Source organism: Marmota marmota, unplaced genomic scaffold, assembly GCF_001458135.2.
Source record: "Marmota marmota marmota unplaced genomic scaffold, marMar, whole genome shotgun sequence".
In the NCBI taxonomy this organism is placed as follows: Eukaryota; Metazoa; Chordata; class Mammalia; order Rodentia; family Sciuridae; genus Marmota; species Marmota marmota.
In genome coordinates, this window is record NW_026000142.1 from 16,222,531 (window position 1) to 16,249,529 (window position 26,999).

The 26,999-nt window shown below is 35.5% G+C and overlaps 1 long non-coding RNA gene across 1 annotated transcript; it reads left to right on the forward strand.

Annotated features, from left to right (window-relative positions):
- Positions 1-20,047: 20,047 nt before the first annotated feature.
- On the forward strand, positions 20,048-26,465 carry LOC125611351. The gene is made up of 3 exons (XR_007341510.1): positions 20,048-20,556; positions 24,121-24,222; positions 26,334-26,465. It is a non-coding gene; the product is annotated as an uncharacterized LOC125611351 (long non-coding RNA).
- Positions 26,466-26,999: the final 534 nt, after the last annotated feature.

The following is a 26,999-nucleotide window of genomic DNA, read 5'->3' on the forward strand; positions in this document are numbered from 1 at the left end:
CTCTCAACACATCACATTTCCTGCACCCACATACATATTTGGGGAAAATACAATTCATCTTTCAAGAGAATGCTCTTGTACTCTTCTCTGTATGGATGACAAGAGAAGGAGAGATGATAAACTGGCAAAACTAATATGCTCTATCCTAGATAGAAGAAAGAAAGGCTGGGAATTACTTCTCTTCAAAACGTGTGTGTGTGCACATACATACACACACTTGCACTTTTGCCTGGCCAGATATGTAAAATGAGAAATTCCTCATCACTATCAAGATTTTTCAAGATCCTAAAGTTTAATGAATGTTTTAAGCAAAAAGCAATGTATAATAAATATGTATATATTCAAAAATATATTGTATATATACACATATATATTCAAAATGGAATATTATTATTCATTTTATACAGAGGTGCTTTACATATTTTCTTCAAGTAAGAATTTCTCCTGGTATAAATACAATGTCATTCTGGATAGAAAACACATTTATGCATGATTTTAGAAACATTCATAATAATAGTTTCAAATTGCAACTCCAAGAGTTTCACTTTTAAACATACTTTTCATACAGCTGCATAGTATACTTGACTTATATAAATGGAGCCATAAGAAGTTCCTGTGGTTAAAGGATTAACTTCCCTTCTGAAACTTATAAATTTTCAAACAGGGAAATTTCATCACACATTTGAAGGTAAATGAATATGGATGAATATAGATTGAATACAGAACACGTATTTGAATACAGACCCAAAAATTACAGTAGTTTGAATTTATATTTAAAGTTTTACCACAGAGGCTCAGTAATAATAATAATTATTATTATTATTATTTCAGATATTGCTGTATCACTAAGCTCATCAAGTAGGGATCCCTAGGTGGCTATGTAGAAACTGCCCTTCCTGTACATTTGCAAGGCAAAGCTGGATCGTAGATGAAATATTGGATAGAAAACAGGGCATCCTTCTCTGCAGTGTTAACTCTAAAGCATTATTTTAATGAGTTAATGACAATGATTGTACTTAGGTCAACATCTTTTCAAAGAGATAAGTATTTATTTATACCAAATATTGAAATTGTTCAGTAATATTAAAACTAATATTTTCTTTTCATCCCTTGAAAATGGACTATAGATTTTTTAAAATATTTTTTAAAATATATTTTAAAAATATTTTTGAAGTGTAAGTTTTCTCATTAAGACAAATTCTTAGCTAGAATTACTAATTTAGAGAATTTATCTATTCTGCAATTCCATCTCCTCTTCCTCAAGACAAAAAAAAGTGCTCTTTTGGCATTTTCATTAAATGTTTATTAATCTTAGTCATAGAATTTATTTAGTTCTTAGTGGCATTGACAACTGTACTCCTAAGTCACAAAAATCATGATTCTATCTTCTTCATTTCACTATCTAGCGACACACCTAGCACAGTACTTTTTACACACTAGAAGTTTAACACATTTTGAAGTAAAATTTATTCAAATATTAATTTAAATTTTTCCTTTTGAAATTTACTTTTAAATATTTAAAGTTTGAGAAACTCAACATAATTATTGTATTTTATTATTGATTGGCATTTTAAGAACATTCACCACTTAATTGTTATATATTTATATTCTTTTTCCTTTCTTTTGTTCATATACAAAAGTAGCTTTGTGAAAATTTCATTTCTGAAGTTTGTATTGTTAAATTTAATTCCTAGAAGGTTTGAACTAGATACTTAAGGTGAAGTCAATGTTACAGCAAGAAAATCAAATAAAGGAAACTAGAATGATCTAGTTATTCTTTTTCCAGTCTGATCTTCCTGGTTCTACATGAAGAATATTTTCATGGCTGCAAGATATTTCTCATATATCAGATTGAGATTTAGTTAGCTTGTATTTACATAAAACTTAATGGTAAGAAGAACCTAGTACCCAGAATAAATTGCTGTTGAATGTAAGCTATGTCATACCTTTATGCTCCCTTCAATCTCATGTCAATTCAATGAAGTAGTCGTGTATACACTACTCTGCAGGTTCATGTATTCCACATCTCAGACTTTAATCCAAGTTATCTTATTCTAAAATTTCTCTCTCTCTCTTTCTCTCTCTCTCCCTCCCTCCCTCGTACATTGCAATACATGGACTTCATAAAATATTATATTGAAATCACATTTTCACCTTAACCTATTTGTAGTATGGTGTTTTAGAGGTTGCATTTGCCATTCATTACAGTCAGTTATGGCAGGAAACACATGGCACATTCTAACAAGTTATTGAGATGAGTCTGAAAGAAAAGTGTACAGGGATGAGAACAGAGTGAAGAGAAGCCAGTATGCAGTAACTATGGATTCTGCCAGCTAGCCACAGTGGGTGGGGAGCAATTGTCATCTCTTGCCTGAAGAGCAACAGGGAAAGGGAGTGATTTGGTGCTTTTAGCACTACTGCAAGTCAAGTCAAGAGAGTTCCTTTGAACTTGGGTTAACCTGACCAAAAGCAAAGACTGCATTCAACTTCTTCCTAGGCGACAGAATTGGGGATCTACCTTCCGTGTTCCAATGATATAAAAAAAACACACACACAATTGGAGAAAGACAGTAAGTAGAAAGGGGGCTTTATTAAACCTGTCTGCACTCCTATATTTATTTACCCAGGTGTAAACTGCTTTTTGTATCCATGCTTAAGTTGTCTGACTAATATCATGAATCAGAAGATCCCAGCAACTAGGTAATGTGAGATGTGCCCAGAGTCAAAACCTGAGTGGTACTTTCTAAAACTTCATACTCACATTCCAGGAAGAGTCAGCTTTGGAATGCAGGTGTGAACATCAGCCCTTTGTCATATTTCTCTTCTCAGACTATAGTGTGGAAGGCAAAAGGTAAACATAAAATGGAAAGGAACAGAATTTTAAAAAGGAATGAAATTAAATTAAACCCCATTTGATTCAAATGTATGAATTGCCAAGATCATTGTACTGTTATGTGTAACTAATAAAAAAATTAAAAAAATAAAATGTCCAAGATCTCTGGGGAAAAAAAAAGAACAGGACCCACACACATATCTCCCCAGTGCCAACTCCTTAGACTAGCAGGCAGTCACAAGATACAAAAATAAGAAAGGTGATGACTTGGCACATAACTGAATTTATGTCATTGTAGAATGGAATTGGTGTTTAATACCTTGGAATGCAAAGGTATGGAAACAACCTAAGATAATCTTAAGAAGACTGAAAAAGAGCAATTTAACAGATCATGATTGAAATTGAGAATACATAAAATCATTTCATTCTTTTATCCCACCAGGATGAAACTATTTAATAAACCAGTTATTTATGTGAACATTGAACACCATCATATACACATTAGACAATGTTGCCACAAAGAGTTAACTGCAAATATTTTCCAGCCTTGTTAACCTTACATTAGTGAAAAACTTGGGTAAGAAAATGGTTGGCAAGTCATCATTTTAGTAGAAATCCATATTTTACCATATAGTGCAAAAATGCATGTCAATGCAATTCACTATTTGACATCAAATATATATGATTCTTTAAAAAAAGCAACAACACAGAACTCTATTTTTGTTTTACCTCCTTTGTAAATATCAATGTCACAGAGCCAGGAATATGTCTCAATTTTCTCCCATCTTCAACATTAGACTTTTTTTTCATATCTCTCCCCTATATTTTGAATGAGCTTGGAAACAAGAATTTTTTTTCAGTCTTCCTCACCATTAAAATATATATATTTTCTGTTCATTTCCAGTGCTTTCAAAACTAAGAGAACAGAACATTTCCTTCCAGTTCTGTATCAATAGACCAGCAAGCAAAAAACTCTTCTCTAAAAAATACTGTTGTCACACAAGTGTAAATGTATAACTCTGTCCTCCATTTGGGAGTTGGATTGGACTGTTTATCTTCAGCATCATTTATTTTCATTGCATTGATTTCTGTGGTCACATTGAAAAGATCAAGTCTGTGTATCATTATATAGCCCCCTTATATTAAGAAATGTATTCATCTTTTTGAAAACATTAATAGTGTCTACCCTCTTTTTTTAGAAAGAAATATAAAAAATAGTTTTAAAAAGAAAGAAAATAATTTCTTCTCCCTTTGCTCCCTCAGATGAGTGAATGTCCCATCTGTACTTTCACATGTCCAACGTGGATTTCAGTTTCCTTGACTGTGGCTGACCGATTTGGTCACTGTTTCCTTGAGTTCTTCTTTCTCCTAAAACATGATATTCTCATTTCCTCAGCTACAGTTCCACTCTTTCCCATCTCCTCCCCTCTACCTGGGCCCAACCAAAGCTTAATTTAGATTTTGTTCTCCCCTTTTTATATTTTCTATTCTTACCATCCTCACTCTTTCAGCTACCTATACTTACACTGGTAATTCCCAAAATTACCACTTGTCTTAGCTTTTCATCCTTTCTCATCGCTTATGTCAGGGGGTATGTCCCTTTGCGTTCAGTGACAGCGGTGATGTAAACAAGTCTTAAACCTAGCCAAATGCCCTAGTACTTAAACACACACCCTCAGTCTGCCATGTACATTCTGTCCACCTAGGCTGCGCCTGTCCCAAGAGCCCTACCACATACATTTGAACCTTCTTCATCTCTTTGAAAACCTCCCCAGAGCTGGCCAGTTCCCAGCTATAGGTGAAGTCCCTATTCTCTGAGCTGTCATTTTATCATGCATCCATCTTGCAAGGTTGTCTTTTTCAAACTCTGCTTTCATCAGGTCACTCTCTTAGAAACACTTTCTCTCTCTTTCCTGTGTCATCCAAATTCCTGGACCTGGCATCTAAGGCCCTTCATCAGCAGGGTCCACAATCCCCATATTTTCTAACCAAATATCTCATTATTCTTCAGTATACCCTTGCTCTACCCAAATCAAGGAAAACTTTCCGTCCCACATGTACCTTAATCATCCCCTTTATGTGTTGGTTTTTTTCCCCCACAACCTTAAATTCTCTCCTTTGTCTTTTACACTGGCCTATGATAATCACTGGCCATGCTTATTACTTCTATCTTTGGCCCTAAAATGACTGCAAGGCTTTCTATCCTGAGACAGCAAAATTTCTTCTACTTCTCATATAAACTGTTTTTGAATTTTCCTTGAGTATCTCATGCTTAGCAGTCATCAAACGTAATTTCTATATATTGCTGGCAATCCCATATCATTAATCAAATAAATTGTGAACCTAGATGTAAATAAACTATGCATAACCTTAGAAGAATAAATGACCTCTTAAATTGCTCAATTTATCCATGAATTCAACAAACATTCATTGAGCCTCTATCACATGACTGGTGTACTATGCTAGCAACTGAAAATAAAAAAGATATTTTAAAACCCTCCTCAAATAAAAATATGTTCAGTAGTTTGAAAGGCTGCTCTTAAAAATTATTTCCTCATCTCTAAACTGGCACCATCATTTTTTTTTTGAATCTGGACTATCATTGAGTCATTTGAATATCAACTTTTATATCTAGGAAGTATTATCTGGGTAGTTAAAAGAATCTCATTTATCAAGCATTTATTGAGTACCTACTATGTGCTGAGTGCATGAAGGAATGAGCTCCATAATGGGGGAATTTTTTTAATCATACCACATCTTACTTTAGTGTATCCTCTGTCAGAGGAAATACATTTTATTTCATTTAAAATGTTTGCAAAGCACTTATGGATATGGAATGTTTGCTTTTAGAATTAAAAATCACTCTGCTTAGTTGGTAATGTTGTACTTAGTTAAAATTTCCAAGCACCACCCATATAATAACAAAGATCTAAATATCAACTGTTTTACCCTCAAAGGCAAAAAAACCTTATCCACTTTCTACCTCAAAATCATAACACTCTCTAGAAATAAGTAAGTGTGGCTTTCTTAACTTCTAAAAGAAAAAAAAAATTAACCAAAACAAGAATGCAGTACTTGTTTGATACAGCTGAGCTGCTTACATAATTAAAATTCCAACTAAATATCATGGAAAGAAACCCTTTGGGTATAAAACATGTTCTTAAAAATGAAAATATTGCTATTCCTCGGTGTATCTTATTACAAATTAATTACTCTGGTAAGTTTCCGAACTCATTTCTTTGTAGTTTCTTGGTACAAGTCTGTTGGTTTTCCTGAGGTTAATCCCTTCATCTACTTTGCCATGTGGTCTCTCAGCAGCAATAAATATGGAGAGCCAGTGATCTATGGACTCCCCGTCCACCCCACAGACTTTAGTCATACATTCAAGTGTTTTGGCCAGAAACGTCCCAGCTGCTGCCTATTAATATCACATTTCTCTTCTATAATACATGTATAATGGACAAATTCTTTTCATCTCTCAATAGCTATGTATTAATACTCCCTAGAGTGCTTAATATTCCTTTAGAAGATTTCTCCTATCTAGTCTTGTTTTCTAATATGCCTCTGGCCTCTTTTGAATTTGTTATCATGTGATCTTCATCTTTATCAAACAAGTCAATATTTAGGATGCAAAGCATGGTGTCACGGGGCTATCAAATGTATGCCTATACATAGCTGTCACTGTTCCCTCTTATGCCTCATTGTACAAAAGAGCATAACAGCTGTGCAGCCCACATTTCACAGTTTCCCAGATTCCCCCTGTGTGTTTCAGACAAGCATCAATGTGTTTTAACTCTGTTCCACCTATTTTCTCGAGGTTCTCCATGTCCCTCATCAGCATGGCATGTAGGGCCACATCCCCACCGGGCGAGGCAAACTAAGGAAGCCAAAATATTGGAGATATCCTCCTACTCCCAGAAGCCTCTCTGGCAAAGCATCATGATTAGTAGAACATGTGTTGAAGCCAAAAAGAAGTATTTTCAAAAGATATTTTAGTAAGGAAAGACAAAATAAAATTTCCTATATCATCTGTCTAGGGAACTATACAGCATCATTTCTAATCCCCTGTTTCACACCCAGACACCTTGCCTTTCTCTAGTATCTACAATTTTACAGATTTCAGATCATAAAGAATTTCCCATTTATCAAGCATTTATTGAGTACCTACTACTAGTCCACTTATGTTTACTCTTCATTGGGAGGTCTTGAGTCCACCGGGTGCCACAAACAGTAATTCTAGGCTACTATTGGAGATTATCTCATGGGGATAATGAGAATATATTTTACTCTGTTGTGTCACATCAGATTTGGGGGGAAATACTTGGGACAGTCCCTGACACTAGAAGTTTGGCTCCTGTTTGTACTTCTGAAAGTATTTGGCAATTCAATTTAAACCATTTTCCTGAAGCTCATTGAGAAATCTCTGGGCATTTGGTTGTGGTTTACTTAGAGGTTTTTGAGCTGCTTATTCTTTTAAGAAAAATTTTGGTTTGTTTCAATTTTAATAATTCTAAAGCATTTTTTTAAATCATCTCTCTTTGTCAGAGACTAAGCTATGATGTTTGTAGCACTGTTAAGGAAACTGTTCATTGATTTAAAAAAATATATCTTATGTGAACATATTGCTATATTTGGCATAAAAACTTTGGAAAACTATTCATCTTTCCAAGAGAACAATGTCCACATTAACAGTACATTCCTGTATGTTTTCCACTAGATCAATCATTTCCCAGTGTCTGTTAGATATGGAGAAGATGCTAATACACTGACTGCTAATATTATATTCTTTTTACCACCTTTTGAATAAACCCCCTATAGCATAAAACTTGTGGATAGCAGTATATGTAATATAATTTTTTTTACTCATTAAACAATTTCCTTAACAGTGTTGCAAACCTGGCCTTTCAAAAAGACACCTGGATTTTAAAAATTTGTTTTAGAGTTGTTAAAATTGAGGCAAACAAAAATCTTACTTAACAGAAAAAATAGCTCAACTACTCTTTAAATAAACTATAACCATAATACCCAGAGGTTTCTCAAACAACTTCGGTAGACTGGTCAAAAGTGAACAGCTGATATAGTAGTGTACATAAAACACAAATAGCTACTACCTTCTAAACATAGGTTGTTACAAAATAACTGAGGATATTTTTCCATGTGAGTACTTTTAGGATTCCACATTATTGGTACACAGCTATAGAAGACATGGTAATAAATCTACTGTTTGAGAAAATATCTCAGTGGTTTTCCTTTTGGAAGTCAACTCTTCCTTAGATCCTAACTTCCAAGTGTGACCCAATGACTGACAGAAAGGGATCCTTCACTATTTTCAGATCCATTAAGTAGGTCACTAAGTCTTATTAACATTTTCCATTCTTAAACCAAAAAATTACCCTGTTTGAAAAGCTTTCTAATGGTCTTCATGCAGCATTCTGCCAAGAAACCTAGCTGCTGTACATTGCTTGAAAATATTGTAAAGTCCTACTAGACACATTCCTTCAGATAGTTGAGGTTCTGGAAACTTTTTGGTAGACTTGTATGCTAGTAGTGCATTGCATTTATTAATTATAGCATTTACTTCTGATGTTCTCTTTTTACTCTAATTCTATATTACTATTAATTTGCCTTATAATTATCATTTTTTGTAGCCTGCTTGGGGTTTCTCCCCTATATGTATTGATGACAGTATATAAAATGGCTCAACATTGATAATCATTAGAAAAGTCCAAATCAAAGTCATTATGGGATCACACATATCAATCAATATGGTTAAAACTGAAATGAAAGGCAATACCAAGAATTGACTTGAATATAGAATAACTAGAAATTGAATACATTGCTAGTAGGAATATAAAATGGTACAATGATTTTGGAGACATTTTGGTCAGTGTTTGCATCACTCACTGCACCAGAGATGAGCACTTGTGTTCACCAAAACATAAACACATAACTTCATAGAAGCTTTATTCACAACATCCCCAAATTGGGATCAATTCAAATGTCCATCACCAAAAGAAAGGATAAACAAATTGTGCTAAATTCACATAGAAATATGTATCAGGAAATGCAATATAAAAGAAATACATATTTATTTTATACAGCAGTGAAATAGTGCAAACTATTGTTGAAAACAGTAACTAGGATGAACCTCACAGATATGTTGTGTGAAAGACGTTAAACACAAAATAATATATACTATGTGACTCCATTTGTATAAAGTTCAAAAACAGGTAAAACGAATCTATTTTGATAGGGAACATAATAATGATTATCTCTATGGAGTTATGCAATTGTTGGAGGCCTGGGAAAACTGTCATAATGTGTGTGTGTGTGTGTGTGTGTGTGTGTGTGTGTGTGAATTCATTGCATTTAAGATGTGTGCACTTTACTGTTTATAACATATAGTCCGATTTAAAAAAAAAAAAAGAAGTAGAAAAAAGTTGACTGCTGTGAAATTCGAAAAATCAGTGTTTTAGAGCATATGATCCGTAGGAGCTGCATTCTAGTCTCTTATTATTTGAAGTGAGTCGAAGACTAGCACTATTGACACCACCTGAGGGTGTGTTAGAAATTGGAATTTTCAGCACTCCATAAATAATGGACGAAATTTCATTTTAACAAAATTCGTAGATACTTCATATGCACTTTAAGCCTTAAGAATCTTATTTAGCTAAATTCTATGATTCCTATACAATTGCAACTAATCTTTCAGAACTCGTTTCTTATTTCATCAACTCTGGAAAGATTGGTCACCTCTCAAACTGGATAGAGATTTGTCCTGTTTACTACAGCATCTATCAGAGCACTTTCCAAGCTGCAAAAACTCTTCATTGCTGAGCTGTTTTTCTCGGTGAAGTATAAACCAATTGAAGGTAGAAACCAAATTTTACTTGATTTGTGTCCACACTGTAGAACGTTATCAGTGCACATGATAGTTGTTAAATAAATTAGTGTCTTAAGAATTAAAAAAAAAAAACAGAAAAAATCACTATAGTTATCAAAACATGCCTGTAAGGAATACAGGTAAATAAATGCAACATGTTCAGATAAGAATTAAAAATATATTATAAATTGAACTTAGAAGTCAGCAACCTCTTCCCTTCCCCAAACTTTTCCAAGTTGTCTAATTTTAAATATAATAGACAAAGAGAAACATTTGTAGCATATCTTATAAATATAAATCCCAAGAAAGGATAGTGGCCTTTATATTATATTCAGGTTTATAGATTTCACACATTCTTACCAGATATTATGAGGACTTTTTTTAAGTATGCTTTTGTTCAGTTTTAAGTATGAAGTGAGTTGCTAGAGACCCTAATTTAGAAATTCTTGTACAACTGAAAGATGGGCACAAGTCACAGGGGTCAACAATTTTGGGGGCTCAAAACTAAACTTTTTTCAAGTAATGGCTCTCCAATAATAAAGTTATTTGCATCTTTAATTTTTTTAGAAAAGAGTTTCCTAGAATAGTAAATTCATGTTGATAAAAATAATAAAGTCATGTTAATGAAGACAGCCAAATAATAAAGTGATGTTTATATAGACCATAAGCCCTGTGGGTGGAGATGGGCTTAGCCTTACTCCTGTTATTATTCATGTAGTTACTCTTCAGGCTGGTTTGCCTGCCAAAGGGTTCATTAATACCTAGGGATATGATCAATATAAATTTTCATTACTATTTGAGTTGTCATAATAATGTATCAAGTTCCCAAAGATGATCACTTTAACCTCCATGAGTGTTATATTTTCCTCCTTTTTTTTTGTTAGATCATTTAGTGACATGGTTGTTGTTCAACATCTGACATACATAGCATTCCCATGTACACAGGAATCTCACCATCTTGTACATCCACAAAAAAATAATTATAAAAATAACTAGAGTTAAATAGTAGAAAGATCAACAGAGGTAAGGGAGCAGAGAATTGGGGAAGGGGAGGTACTGGGACTGAATTAGAACAAAATATATTCCATGCTATTATAATTATGTCAAAACAGATTCTACTGTCATGTAGAATCAATAAAAAGAATTCAAAATTATCTCTAGAACTCAAAATGCTAGAGATCACACATCTGAACACTGCAACCCAAACCCTAAGAGAAGAGCTATGATTCGAGTTTTTTGTTCACTTCTCAACCAAGAGAAACAAAGTAGACTAATAAAGTAGACACCATCCCCAAACCCAAAGCTTCACACTGTTAGGAGCCAAATTGGAAATCTTATGTTTTTTTTTTCTTCCCAAATCTTTTTTAGTAATATTAAAGATACTGAAGATGTCTTCAGGAACATAGGCTTAATATTCCACCTGAAAAGGAGCATATGCTCCCACTCAAAAGGCCAATATTATAACTAAAAGAACTTAATTCTGAACAAGCACCTGTCCAATTTCATGAACTTGTCAAGTGGCAGTCTCTTGGTGGCCCTTTTGGTAGTCAGTGAACCACACCATGGGCAATTCTCCGATTTCCAGGAACATCTTAAGGCACAGAGTGAACTTTTGCCAAAAGGGCAAACTGATGGGCCAAAATGGCCCCTGGGTAATGCAAAGAATATCCTGAAGATAGGAATCAAGTTACCAAAAATAGAAAGTATCTATCCAGCTTACCTGTAGAAATCATTGCCTTTTGCACACAAATTAAATACCAGTCACTAGGAGTGAGTCAGTGGTCCAGTTTGGGCCACTCTTGAGCTAGAGAAAGTCAAATAGTGTTATTTTTCAGTACCACTTTTCAAAGAATGATCCAGTGCCATGTGAAGTTAGTAGTATGGAAATCTGTAAGATGAACTAAGGCAAAGGAAAAGTAGCATATTTAGATGGAAGACCCATGAAAGTCACTTAACTTCCAAATTTGTACCTTCTGTATCTTATTCTGGCTTCTGAGTTCTATTTTTGTGTAAGCTCAGTTTAAAAAGCCATCTTAATGAAAGATCCCCACCTGTTATTTCTGTGGAGACAGGAACTTCCTTTTCTAAGTACAAGGTGATATAAAGTGTTAGATCTCTTGCCATCTGAACTATTGTATTGTTTTTTCTTTTTGTTTGTTTTGTTTTGATTTGTTGTTTTTTGGTTTGGGTTTTGGTTTTTTTTTTTTTTTTACTTTTTGGTTATGCCTTTAGGTTTTTAAAAAATCTGCCTAGGTATCAGGTAAATATAATTATCCAGGAAACCAACAAAATGTATTATAAAAGAGAGAGCTAAATTTATACCTGTTTCAGGCATTACTCTTGAATTAAGAAGTTATCTAAATTTTTAAGAACCTGTCTCCAAAGTCGATGGGCTCATCCCCTTCATTTTACATGACAAGGCTTTGGGATAGCTTCCAAAAGTTCTTTGTTTTACTGTGAAATAAGTCTGCCTTTTCTGTCCAATGTCATCATCCATCTAGTGTTTTCCATCTCACAATTCTACCAACAGAGGAACCAATGGCTAATGCGTATGGATCTAGAACCCCTGAATTATACATTCTTATGACAATTCTAAATTTTTATGTAAATTTTTCTGTCCTATATGGACTGTAGAAATCCTTTGATAATTGTTCTAAAATCAAAGGGATACAAGGACTTAAAACCAACATCAAGGGTTTTTCCCATTCTGTGAAGTATTTAAGAAGTAACTGAATTTAGGGGAGATGGTTTTGGGTGGCCTAAGAAGGAGGAGAGCAAATCAGAGGGAGAAGAAGCATGAGGGGGAAGCTGAAATGCTTAGGGTGGGGGAAGAAAAGTAGTAGGACAAAGGCCTTGAGATAAGAGTTGTGATTTAAAAAGAAATAAAAGAGACAGTTTCAAGTTATTCACAGTTCTCTTTAACTTTGGGAAATTAGTTTCTTATAAAAGCAATTAAAATTTTTTTTGAGTGATTACCAATCAAACATATAAACAATGGGATTATTTTGACAATGAGATATTTTGACTTTTTGTTCCCTTCATGTTCTAAAATGCCTATATAAAATGCCATATAATATTTTTCTTTACATATATATGTAGACCATTTGTATGACTTCTTTGGAGAAATGTCTATTCCAGTCCAAAACCACTTTTTAAATAGGGTTTCTTGGAGTTTTTGCTTGTTTGTTTGCTATTCTTTGTTGGAGGAATTCCTCATACATTGGATATTTATTAGCTGTGCTAATAATACTTGCATATGGTTTGCAATTACTTTTTCCAATTCAGTGGGTTGCCTTTTCAATTTGGGTTGTTTCATTTGCTGTGCAGAAGCTTTTTAGTTTTATGCAATTCTGTTTTCCTAATTTTGTTTTGTATTCTTTATTATTGGTGTCACATTCATGAAATTTTCACCACAACCAATACCGCAAAGTTTCATCCATAGGTTTCCTCTAGAAGTTTTGTAGTCCTAGGACTTAGATTTAAGCTGTTTATGTATTTTGATTAGAGTTCTGTAGAGTGTACAAAATAAGGTCAAATTCATTATTTTTTGTGTGGTATATCCAGTTTTCCTAATCTCACTTAAGAGACTTTCTCCATTGTGTGTTTTTGACATGATTGTCAAAGATAAGTTGACCCTAGAAGCATGGGTTTATTTCTGGACTCTGTTCTGTTCCATTGGTCTGTATGTCTATTAACAATACTGTATTATACATTTAAAGTTTTGTTAATAGGGTACATGTCAGGTGAAATATTCTTACCACAATTTAAAAATGCCAACTTCATAAGATCACCATAGAATTTAAAATGCAGTAAGAATACAATTCCTGGCATTTGTTATTTCTGCAATATTATCTGGATCTTAAAAATATCCTCAAAGTAGATTCTGGAGTTCTAAATTATCCTTGGTGAAATTATGCCATTTAGGAAGGCAATTACCTGACTTTTGGTAATAACATAAATATATGTAACAAGCAGGAGTCTGACTGAGAAAGGTGCAGAGTGAAATTTAGACAAACACTAAAAATGTGGGAATAATCAGCTGTAAATAATGCTTGTGCATTTTGTGTCTTACGGACTAAACTTGACAGCCAGACATCTTCAAGCCCAAATATGACAAATTTAAAGTTTCTAGGAGGTAGAATGGTTTAGAAGAGACTTCACCCAGAACCAGACAAAACAAGACTAAGGAAATTTCCCATTGGGTTTTGATAAGGTTTCTTTCACCCAAAGAACATTTTGTCCAAAGGAATCTAGCTTGTATACAAACCTGAATTTCTCAGTCTGCAAAGCTACTTGAAGAACAGACTTATGAGACCCCTACCTGTCATTTCTCCCATCACCTTTAGATTAACTGACATACACCAAGAAATGACAAGAACAGAGACAAATTGAGGGTTATTCATAAGGCAGATTGCCAGCAAGAATAAAATTTTTCACATTTGTTTTGATTATCAAATCGTTCCTTAAAATGTTTTATTATTCCTACAAGACAAAATAAAATCAAAATTTGAGGTGCTAAAGAAAAGGAAATAGGAGGTCCCAGTGCAAGACTCCCTAACTGAAAGTTCAAGGTGATTCAGAGGAGTGTACTTCTACATGGAGGATCTGGGGTTGCAGCAGTATGTGGTCTTCATCAGATCTCAATCAGGTGCCAAGATTACAAAGACTGGCTCATCACAAATATCACAAAAATGCCTTGCTGAAAAAACATAGCTGAGTTTATTCCTTTGGAGGCATACTAGTCTTTTTTTAAATTCCTATAACAAAATACTTGAGGTAGGCTAACTTTATAAAGAAAATAGCTCACAGTTCTAGAGATATGAGGGCATAGTGTTCAGCTCTGGTGAGTACCTTCTTGTCTGTATCGCATCATGGAAAGAGTGCACATGTGAGGAAAAGAACATATTGCCAAATAAAAAGTCTGAGAGGTTGGAGTCCAACAATCCTTTCAAGAGCATGCTCCCAATAACATAAGGATGTCTTACTAGACCCCCACTTCTTAAAGGCCCCACCATCTCTCCACCATCACCAAACCAAGGACTGACTCTCCAACACATTGATTTTGGGGGAGACAATTTAAATCCGTATCTAAACCATAGCACGAAGAAACGAGAATGACTTCTAGTATCCTTATAATATGAGGGAAATGATAGAAGATTTATGTAATTTTAAAATAGGGTTTAAGATGATCTTTGAATGCAGAATATCTGATGGGGACTGGATAAGAATCATGATCATGATATAGGGTTGGAGACATGGCTCAGTGACAGAGCACTTGCCTAGCATGCCCAAGATCCTGGGTTCAATCCCTAGCACCACAAAAAAAAAAAAAAATAGAATTAGGATAGAATAGATTAAATTTGGTGGAGACTGCAAGGTGAGATTTTCTAAAAGATGGTTTTAAAGAGTCTTAAAGAACATGTTGAACACTCTAACATTCATTAATTTTTTTTCCTGGATTCTAAGAGAAAATTAGTTTCAATCTGGAATTAATAAAACATAAGGCTAAAATTAAAATATTTTTGAATATAAAAATATTTCTCTAGGAATTTGTGAGCAAACAATAAAGTTATTTGCAACTTCTATCATTCTGGGAAAGAGTGTTCTGAAAAAATAAAGTTATACTGATAAAACTGATAGAATAGTAAAATTATGTTAGTGAGGATTATTAGTCAGACTTCCATTGTTGCGACAATATACCTGACACACACAACTTAAAATCAGGAAAAGTTTACTTCGCTTATGATGTCAGAGGTTTTGGTCCACAACCACATTGCTTCTGCACCCATGATGAGACAGCACCAGGGCAGGGAGCACATGTTGAAACAAAGTGGCTCAACTCATGTTGGAAAGGAGACAAGGAGTGTGAGATTAAGAAAGACACAGGCCGGGACATACTTTTTAATTACACACCACTGGTTACCTACTCCTCCAACCAGGCCCTGTCTCCTAAAATTTCTACTACCTCACCCCACAAAATGCACCAGATGGGGATCTAGCCTTCAACACATGAGGCTTTGAGGGACACTTCAGATCCAAACTGTAACATGCATAAGACTGACTAATAAAGCTGTGCTAATTTAGAGGGCAAGCTGTGTGCAAACAGGAGCCTTCAGTTCTCACTTTGTCCTCTTCCTATAGAAGAAACTGTTTTCTAGAGTTCCCAAGACCTTTTAAGAAGGCGAGGGCATCTAATTCATCAGTAACTGATGGGTGTTCACAAGAACCCACGGAGATGATCATCTCTTGTTGATGACTCTTTAACTGGCTCTAATTGGTTACCCTCCTTTCACTCTTGTTCTTTTCCAGGTGACTCTCCAAATAGAAGCTAGAATGAGACTTTGAAAATGCAAATCTAAACACTTAAATGTCCTCCCATCTCTGCTACATAAAAAGCCAAATACTTACTAAAGCCTACCAAACCAATTGGAACCATCCTTGAACCAAGTCTGAAAGACGTGCTGAGAGGGTTCTGTCTTGACCTCCCCTGAGCTGTACTACCAGTCTCCCACCTACCCCACCCACCACTACATGGAAAGTCTGTAGACTGTAGTCAAGGAATGCACACAACTAGAACCACAGCCCACCTAGGGAAAATGTTGTGTTCTCCAAGGACCCAGCTGTCTGAAATGTTGTTTCTAGGGCCATAATAATCTTCCCCCCACCATTTGATTCTTCATTATCTATAGGGGTAGGTCTCACTGTGGATGTACATATTCTACAGCCATGAGATAACCCAGGGCCAGCTATTTGCAGGGATGTGAATGGAACTTGATTGTGGTAATCTGGGATGTCCACATATCTGTATAATCTATTAAACTATAGGGTGGAGCCAGAGGTGGAAAGAGAAGGAAACAGACCAGGTCCAAGGGCCAACGGAGAAGCTAGAAGCTTAAATTATTTTTCCCCTGAATTGTGTTATGGGGGTAAGTATTATAATTTAGAACTGTTTTATCCCAGCTTCTGCATCACTGTTGTGTTCCATATTTCATCCATTTTTTCACTCTCTTTCATAACAAAAACACCCTTAAACCATGTCCCAACTTGCTTCAAGAGTGCAGAAAGATCTTTTATGTGCTGTAGTACATTGAGTACTGAGGTATGTGTCTTTAGGATTTATTTTCCAACTCCAGATAAGTTTAGACTTGTGTCAAGGATTCCAAAGTAGAAATCGCTCTTGTTTTACTGCAACAATTGGCACATTGATTGTATCTCATCTGAACTGTGACTCATCAGTCACTGAAAAACAGAAACAGTTGCTCAGGAATTCTGGGCAAATAATTCAAAGGACTCATCCTTACCCATCACAATTTCTGATCCAAAGTACAACAACAAAGTGTCAGCCTAATGCCTGTGGGAACGACTTCCCTGGGTCAGGCAAGTTTCAGGATGACTCTAATGCATTGATCTTTCAAAATGTTAATTTCTGTTCCAATTTCTTCTGAATATACAGAAGTCCATTTTGCAAAATGAATAAACCATTCTATGACTAAAAATTATAAAACACAGCTTTTCTCCTTTCTTCACCTTAACCAGTCAGTTCCAGAAGAGCAGACACCATATCTGTCTTGTTATCTTGTACATTTGCACTCAATAAATAAATATTCCTTGCTTGAAAGATCAAAAATAAGAATGAATAAAAGACTTTCCCAGAAGTACTCAGTTAATAACAAAAAGTAAATGACACTTAAAATATGGCAAAACTATTTTTACTGGTATCTGCAGTCAGTAGCCATGAATCGAGAAAGTTCAACAGGGTACCTGCTGCTAGGTTTCTGTATACTTAAGCAGCCCTGGCTTGTCATTTAAATTCCACTGTGGCTCTTTCTCTAAGCCATGGAGCCTCTGAAATGAGAATCCTAAAACCAGTGTACACATAAGCCAACTAAGGTCTCCTAAGATTTCCTATCTGTAAAAAGATAGCATTTTTCTTGTGGAGGGGGGTTATAGCGCTCTCTTATTTTGCATTGTAACTGATTTCTGAATGGCTAGTTTCAGACAGCTTTGGACTATAAGTATTTTATATACACATATTAAAATAAATATATCTGAAATTACTCTTGCAAACTTTATCACTATCCAGAGTACTGGAGCTTCTGGTGCCTTCCGTTGTTAATCCCCATTGACCTTGCTCAGCATTTCCTCAAAGTGTGATCTTTGGAGCTCAAATCCAAGCAGACGAAGAAAAGGAATCTTTTAGAAAATGACTATGTACTTCAATATATTTAGTGTTCTGAGAAGGCCAGCCATTAAAGTTTCATTTCCTTAAGACCTGCACTTCCTACCCAAATTTATTTAATCTAAAAATTTTGTTTTAAATAAAGCATGCATGAACCTATCTTAGAACACTCTGAAGGAAATGGTAACATAGATTGCTCTATCCAATTCCATATCTCCAAATTCTATCCTGTTAAAACTCAAGACAAAGAGGTCACATTTTTGATGTTTTTTAAAAAGTGCTTCCCTCTGCAGATTAGATCTATTTTATGTGTTCCAAACGTTTGCCATGTATCTTAGAAATCTTAAACCATATCCCTGTGGCCCAACTGGGTATCTTATAGTGCCCTAGCTGTATTGTTAAATGAATGTTAAATATCTGGAGACACACTGTGAGATTATAGTTTAATGTAATCCCAAACACACTAAAACACCATCAAATGAAGGACAAGAATTCCTGAGAATTTCCCAGGAAACCCAGGGAAATGCAAATAAGCTTCACTTCCTCCTCAAGACAAAGGAAAATGTGCATGCCCAACCAAAGTGTGTTTGGAGCTCAAGGAAAATATAGAGGAGGCCTTGGGTTGTCCATGTGAAGGCAGCCAATGAGCTGCCTTTATTATTAACTGCTTACCAGAGAAAGAATCCATGTTTCAGCATCCTCAGGAAAATCACTATATAAACCAGTTTATGATTTTCTTTCTCTGATCTTCATTGCAGCTGGTGATTGCTAAAAACGATGATCTCAGAGGCGGCTGTCCCTGCCAGAGAGCTTGCACACAGAGAGATGCCTTTGTCAAGGCGGCCATAGAAACCTGCATAAAATTGGCCTTCTTTCCTTAATAGAACCACATGAACAAAGATGAGTTTGTTGCTGACTCAGAGCTGAAAGCTTTGTTTTGTAAAGCTCTCTGAATGTATTGCACTCTGCCAGAGAAGGGCTCCTTCTTAAAAAAAAAAGAAAAAAAAAAGAGGAAGAACAGTAAGCGGAAATCAGACAACAAAACAAAGAGCACACCCTTCGGGTGAATATTTGTGAGTAAAGTGGCCTGAAACTTTTTTTTTTTTTTTCCTGGTGAATACTGGTCACATTTCACAAGCTGAATAAAAATGAAAGAAAGGAAAAGGAACTTTAATTAATGAGATGTCTTTTGATTTGCAGAGCAAAACTGCCACAGCAGATGTACCAGCAAAGAGGATTAGATTGTCCCCTCTATGAGGCACTGAAATTTTCTTTTTTCCCCTGTAGTAACCCCATTGAAGAGAGGCTGTCTTTAGTGTCTAAGATTCAGCACTGCAAAGAAACTGTTGTACTTGGGCACAATGGGCCGCTCTCACAAGACCAGACAGAAGATGTGAGGGGAGAACTAATATCCCTTTAAATCTGGGCAAGATAGTCTGTTTCAGTTTTACTATTTTTAAAAAACTAAATTAAAAGAGAAATTTGTGATACATTCAAAGTTGATAAAATATGCATCAAAGTGAACCTTAAAACATTCATGAATAACGTTTTGTCATTTTGAAAATTCAAATTGAATCAAGAAGGAATCTCAACTAATTTTCCTTTGTTTTAATTTAATCTGCCCAGGGTGTTTGTTTTGTTTTGGAGGGAGTGCGTTGTTTAGTTTTTTGATCCATGTTTTTGATTATTGTTGAGATCTTCATCTAAACATAGGCCTGCTTCTATTTCAAGGGATTGACTGCCAGAATGTTAACTTCTGTTCCATCAACAAACCCAAAATGGTAGATGAATCACCCTGGGTTAGTAAATGCTTGTGCTTAGGGGAGGGAGGAAACACAGCACCGCGACTGTCCTTGGTAAGGTTGTGGAAAGAGAAAGAGAATTGAAGAAGTGTGTTTGTTGTTAATGTCTAGTTCCAGGTCATTTTGTATTACAGCAGTTCTGGGGAAAAAAGCACACGAAGGGCAGAATGCTGCTCAGTTGGGGGCTGATTCCAGGGAAAATGGCTGTGGTTCTCTGTGTAGCTCAGGCTGTGGAAAACCATGAATGCTGGCACCGCCACAGGCTCGCTCATTCAAGGGAAGAGTGAGGTCAACATGCTGCGGAAGTGAAAGAAGTAATCCTCTCTCCTCACTCCTCCCACTGCAGCTTCTTGGTGAGGAGTTGCAAATCTGCTCCCTGGAAGGGAAAAGTGTTTATGCAAATGATTTTTCCTTTGCATTTAACTAACTCTGGGGTCAATGTACCACCTATTTCGCTGCTGTGAAGCTTTGTCTTCCGACAACAAATAAAGATGTAGTTCACATACGCGCATGCGTGTGCATGAACATCCACATCTCTTGCAGCGTACACACATGTGTGCGCACACACACATACACAAATGAGCTTAGGCTTTCTCCCCTAATAATAGTCAAATTGCATTTATTAACAGTTATCAATCCTTAAGACAAAAGCAATACTAAAATGTGAAAAACATCTTTCACATTACTGTCCTGTGATTTTTTAAAGTAACATCTATTTTGTGGGTGCAAGTGGAGACTACATGAAGAGTCCTTTAAGGGTGCCCTTACCCACATCCCCACTCTTCCAGATCTCCAAGACATTGGCCAGCCTCCCCTTCTGATAGTGAAGTGTTCTCCGGGTGCCATTGTCACATCCAGGGTAAGTGTGCAGTGTTTCCTTGGTTTTCTTTTTTCTTCATATAGACCAATGTTGTCATCAAAAGGGAGCAGTGTCCCTTCAAGCCAAGTCTGGTCATGGTCATTAGACACATTTTTATATAAATCACACATTTTTATATAAATCCTGTCTGTAGAAAGCTTGCAATCCACTTGCAAATGAAGACAGGTAGGGGGCTTGCACATATAACAGACCAAGAAACAGCACTCTGGGATGACATCAAAAAAGATGTCTATATGTCTACACCAACTATGTTTTTTTATTATTATTATTTTTAGTTGTAGATGGACACAATATCTTTATTTATTTGTTTGTTTGTTTATTTTCATGTGATATGACACACTATATTTCATTCCCAAGCTATGGGGGACATCTTCTTTATACTTTCCTTTCCATACTTTCAGTTGGACAAATTAGTACTTACTTTGAAACTACTGAGTATACTGTGGAAGATGCTTTTGGTGGAATTAGAGTCTTGAAAATAAAAATCCTGTCTGTAGAAAGCTTGCAAACCATTTGCAAATGAAGAAAATATACACCCAGGGAAAAATGAAAGGACTGTTTTAACAGAAGTTCAGGAAATAAGCTCTGGGAAGGCAAAAGAATGAGTCTTGTGATCAGATATAGGGACAGTGGAATAGAGGTCAAGGAAAACTGTCTATGGATAGGAAACATTTGAGGTCAGATTGAAAAAAGGAGTAAGACATTAGGTAAGGAGTGATGCACAAAGGAAGGTGTGGCGGGCAAAGGCCCACCTTCCAAAACCACAAGGTACCATGTAACACCTTTTTGGGGATTACAGTTTCTCAACAGGAGGATAGTGGAAGCTTATACTTTCACTTTTCTGTATCCCAGGAAAAATGAGCCTCTCACTGTCTCATACCACCTATGATGAAGACTGCCTTACTGATGGTCTCCTTCTCCTTCATTTCCTGTGTTTGCAAGGAGTTTTGGTAGATGAACCTGTTCAGAAATTTTGGCAAGGCAGCATAAAGATAAGTTGAACAGTCAAGAATATCAGGTGGTCCATCATCAGTAGGGTACAGTTGTTGAAAAACTGGACACAGTGGTTAAAATCATGCTCACTTCTTCTCAGGCACACCATCCTTCTGCCACCTTTCTCAAGTGGGTATTAAGAAAGTCCATATTTTCCACAATTAATTTCTCTCCGATTTCCACATACCTGTGCCTTGAAAGCCCTCTACACACAAAACCTTCAACAGATGCTTCCTTCCTTTGACCTTCTGAACTTTTTAAGATTCAGCTGCAAATGACATGTTCTCCATGGTGTCTATCTCAAACCACAGGATTCTCAAGTGTCTTTTCAAATGTATCTACTTTTCAAGTGTCTAAGGGTTCATTCTACTTCAAGAAAACTGTAATTACACGTAAGTATACATACTTTCTTGTAGGTATGGTTTATGAAAGAAACAGAGCCCAAATCTTGGTAGATCCATACTCAAGGAAAAACTAAGATCAAAAATTGACCAACAAATATATGTTTGTATGAGTTAAGGTGAATACATATATGTATATTCATATATTCTACTTAAAAGAGAACTTTGTTGGACAATCTTCCATTAGTGCTGCTCTTATGAGCGAAAGACTTTTTGCTGTATCTGAATTACAGTACTCGTTATGATTAGGAGCTATTGATTATGCCTCTGACTCTCTACCTGAGGGAAAGGACTATCTTATACATTTTGTACTTCCAATCCTCCACAAAATAACTAAAAACATCTTATTTCATCACTGTTTCTTAAATAAATATCCCAGTTGATTCTGATACCAGTTGACAAGTAGATAATATCAACACTATGCTCATTTTATAGGTAAGGAAACCCAGAATCATTAGAGGTTGAATAATTTGCCCAGAGACAAGAGCTTTAGATGAGAAGAATCTATGTTAGCTGCTTTAAAGAGCAAATTATATTGGTAAGTGTAATGAAAGGAGCTTGATGTGCTGATTTTCCAGAGGAAGCCGTATCTTGTTTCTCATAAGAAATGAGATGCCATGTAGTGGCCTATATAGAATTATTTTTCCTCTTCTAATTACTCTGGGTGATTAGAACAGAAATAATAAACTACACCTGCTCTTAAAGTTTATCAGATGTGTTGTGTCCTCCATATCCAAGACTTTTCTGATATTAATCATGTACATGTTAGGGTGAATAGTTTTAGAATTAGAATGATAAGGCAAAAACCACCTCCGACTGTCTTTCAAGAGTTCTTGGGATTTCAAGGGCAATGTCTTTGGTTCTCATTACAACTATATAGAATGTAAAGATCTTAAAGACCTTTTCCAGTCTGCTTTAGACAATAATCACTTTGCTCTAGCTGTTATTGTTCTCTAATTGTGAGGAGAGCAACTATTTTTTAGCACTTTCTACAATTCGAGTACTCTTCACACAATGCCTTATTTAAATCTCATAATAAATAAACTGCCACTTTTCATTCAGCTGTCAGATACTTGTGCTCCCCTGATTGAACAGAGATGGGATGAATTATTGACCAGGTAATCAGCCCCTGCTAGTGTGTCTGTCAGCTAATTTGTAACCCTAGTGGTTAGGGGAAAAAAAAAAAAAACTTCTTTATTTATTTAGAAGATGTATATATCTAGAAAGTATCTATGACAGGAATTTCAGATCAAATATATATAAATAAAATTTGTATTCAGACTAGCCTTTTGAGGGCCATCAAATTAGACAAAATAGCTAACCCATCTGTCTCCATATAGAAACAATGCTGCTGAAAATATGCTCCAATGGTAGAGTGCTTCAGTAACCCTGGTAATGACATGTGAATACCCTGCCCATAGAGTCTCCACGACTCATCAGGAAGTGCCATTTGGACAATTTTAGTTTAGGAAAGCAGCAGTCTCCAACCGAACTCTTGCACACTCTTTTCTGTGTTAACAGAGGTAGAACTGAATTTAGAAAACATTTGCCTCTAAATATTATGTAACTGGATATAACAGCTCTTTATAAGTGGTGGTGGAAACCTCAACGACTAGGAGCAGCTGTAAAGGTGACACAGAAACTCAAGCAACCTCCCTTTCAAGTCTCTTCTGGCCCCATTTATAGCAAGAGCAAGAGGGAGAATCATTCAAATAAGTGTTACACCATCTGCCACAAAGATGTAGTGGAGAATCAGTCCTAGAAATATGTTCGAGGAAGAAGCACAACTCATAGAAGATTTAAAAGCACTGAATTTTCAAGTCATTTTTTGTTTTGTAGAATCAGAAACTTTTTAGGAGTTGACTTGAGTTGCATGGATAGGCCAGAAATAACACAGAGTAATAATAAAAATTTTAAAAGAAACAGAAGGTAGACTTAAGGATTTAGAGTAATTGAGGTGCAGGTATGAATATTTCAATGAAACTCACCTGGGTGCATTAAAATAGGTTAGCAATCTTAACATGGAGCTTATATATATTATTATATTAATTAATATCCATGAATATTACATTATAATTATCATGTAATAAAATCATTATATAATTATGTTATGTATTATAAAATTATATATTACATACTTTTTTTATAGGTGTACTACATCTGGGATAATGGGACAAAAGGATTAAAGATGGTGGCCCAGGGAGTCCTCAAAGAGATGACCTGCTGACAAAGTCTGGAATAAAGCAAGAGAGTGAGTTTTCTTGAGCACCCCACCCCCACCCCCCGCCAAAGCAGGGCCTCTGTCACATCAATGCAGCTACAGCGGAAAGTTACTGGAGGAACTGGAGTAAAATGCAGAATCAAGGGATGATGGTCACAGTAACAAAGCCAAAAAACAGTAGGTGTTGGCGTGTGATAGCCCTTCCCCAAGCCATCTCAGTCTGCCTTTCTCCCTGCATTCAGACATAGCCAAGGCTTGCATCCAGGTGTGTTTTTGTTTCATTCCAATCCATGACATCCTGGTTTGCAAATGCTTTCCCTAAAAGCTGATCTCTGTTATACATGTTGTTGTTCACCACTTCCACTCTTAAGAGCTCCTGAGTAGGAGAAAGAGGGTGCCATTTTTGTTTTTTTCCTCTCTGTGGGTTTAGGTAGACTGTCTGGACTTCAGTGCACCTGTCATATCTGCCTAAGGCTGGTTCCAATTAGAATCTGTCTAATGGAACCAAGCAAAAGTTAGTTAATGCTGTTGCTATTTTCCCATTTTGTGGCTCAGCAATTATTCATATGATGCTAAGCCCTTGAATGAGTATCCTCCCAAGCACTGCTCTGAGGTCATGGTATTTATGTTCAGAGATACTTTTTCCAAGGTATAACCTCTTAATTTGAAAGACATTGTATACTCTATTAGGAAGTACTGTTTTACTAGAATGAAAAGTAAGAGTCTCTTCTTACATGGAGGAAATTATTATTAGAATAAATAGACTTTTTTTATGAAACTGAAATGTTCAGAAGAGTATTCTGGGGTGGATTTAGGTGAATGGACAGTGAATGATTTATCAGTTCATTACGACAAAGTTTAGCAAAAAATCTCAAAGAAAGAGCCTATATTTATTTCTGTAGATGTTCAAGGTTCAAATAAGTCTAAAATATACTGGTCTGATTTTCTGCAGTTTTCAAAAGTTTACCAAAGCTGGGTGCAGATTTGTATCACCTCTTTATAAATGCAGATCCTTATAAGATGTAAACTCTGATACCCACCCCTCATAGAACACATTTTCCTCCTGCTCATTCAGTAATAGTGAGCATATCTATAATTCATTTTAATGACTTTTATTACTATAGCATGATGCATACTGTTCCAAGCCTTGTTGAGGCATAATTGACAAATAAAAATTACATAGGTGTGTGATGCACACCATGATGTTTTGATATACGTAAACACTATGAACACTATAATCAAGTTAATTAACATATTCATCACCTAACGTAGTTATCATATCTCTTTGTGTGCTAAGAATATTTAAGATTTACTTTCTTAGATGCAGTGGTGCTCAACTATAATCTAGCAACTTAGAAGGCTGAAGCAGGAGAATAATAAGTTCAAGACCAGCTTGGACAACCTACCAAGACCCAGTCTTAAAAATTAAAATTAAAATAAAAGGTTGGGTATGTATCTCAGTGCTAGAGTGCCTCTGGGTTTAACCTCCAGGATAATAATAATAATAATAATAATAATAATAATAAATATATTTTTTTTTTCTTAGCAACTTTCAGGCATACAATAGATTATTATTAACCATAGTTAGCATGCTGTGCAATAGATTTCCAGGCTTGCACACTTTCTAACTGACACTTTGACCAATATTGCCCATTCCCTCTTCACTTCTATAAGCTTAACTATTTTTAATTCCATGTATAAGTAAGATCATGCAGATTTGTCCTTCTGTGTCTGGCTTACTCCACTTAACATAATGTTCTCTGGGTCACTTATTTTGTCACAAATAAGAACCCCTTCTTTTTGAAGGCTGAGGAGGATTTCATTGTATACATATAGCATATTTTATATATACATTTATCTGTTGATCAGTTGATTTCATATCATGTTTCTTATGACTAATATAGACAGCAAGTCAACATTTTGATTTCACTTCCTTTGTACATGCTACAATCTGAATGTGTCCTCCAAGAGGCAAATGCTGAAACGTGACTGCTAATATGGCAGTATTCATTGATGGGAACTTTAAGTGGGATTTCACGACGGCAGAGAGAGCCCTCCCCAGTACATTAATGTCCTTAGAAGAGAGTAAATGAGCCCCCTTCAGCTTCTTTTTAGCCTTTCTGCCTTCTGCCTTCTTCTAGGTGAGGACACAATATTTGCCCTTCTTCCATGTGGAAATACAGCAAGAATACTCTCACAAGACATTAAATACCAGTGCCTTGATATTGGACTTCTCAAATTCAAGAACTGTGAGAAATAAATTTCTATCATTCATAAATTACTCAGTCTATGGTATTTTGTTATTCAGCATTAACAGGCTAAGACAGCTACAGACCCAATATTAGGCTACCTGAATTATATGGTAGCAGTGTTTAAATTTTTTGAGAAATCTCCATGTTTTATTCAACAATGGCTGCATTCATTCACACCAACGATATAGGAAAGTTCCTCTTTTCTGTATCCTCACAAATACTTGTAATATTTTGATTTTTTTCATAACAGCCATTCTAATAAGCATGAGATGTTGACCTTTGTTTACATATATTATAATCGTTGACCATTTGTATGTCTTCTTTTTGGAAACATTTAATCAAGTCCTTTGCTCATTTTTTAAAAAGATTATTTGTTCTCTTGCTGTTGAGTTCCTTATTTATCTTGGGTATTAACCACTTATAAAATGTGTGCCTTACAGATATTTTCTTCGATCAGATAGGCTATCTCTTTATTGATGTTTTCTTTGCATGCACTAAATTTGATGGAATCCAATTTGTCTATTTTTTCTTTTGTTTCCTCTGTTTTGGGGATCA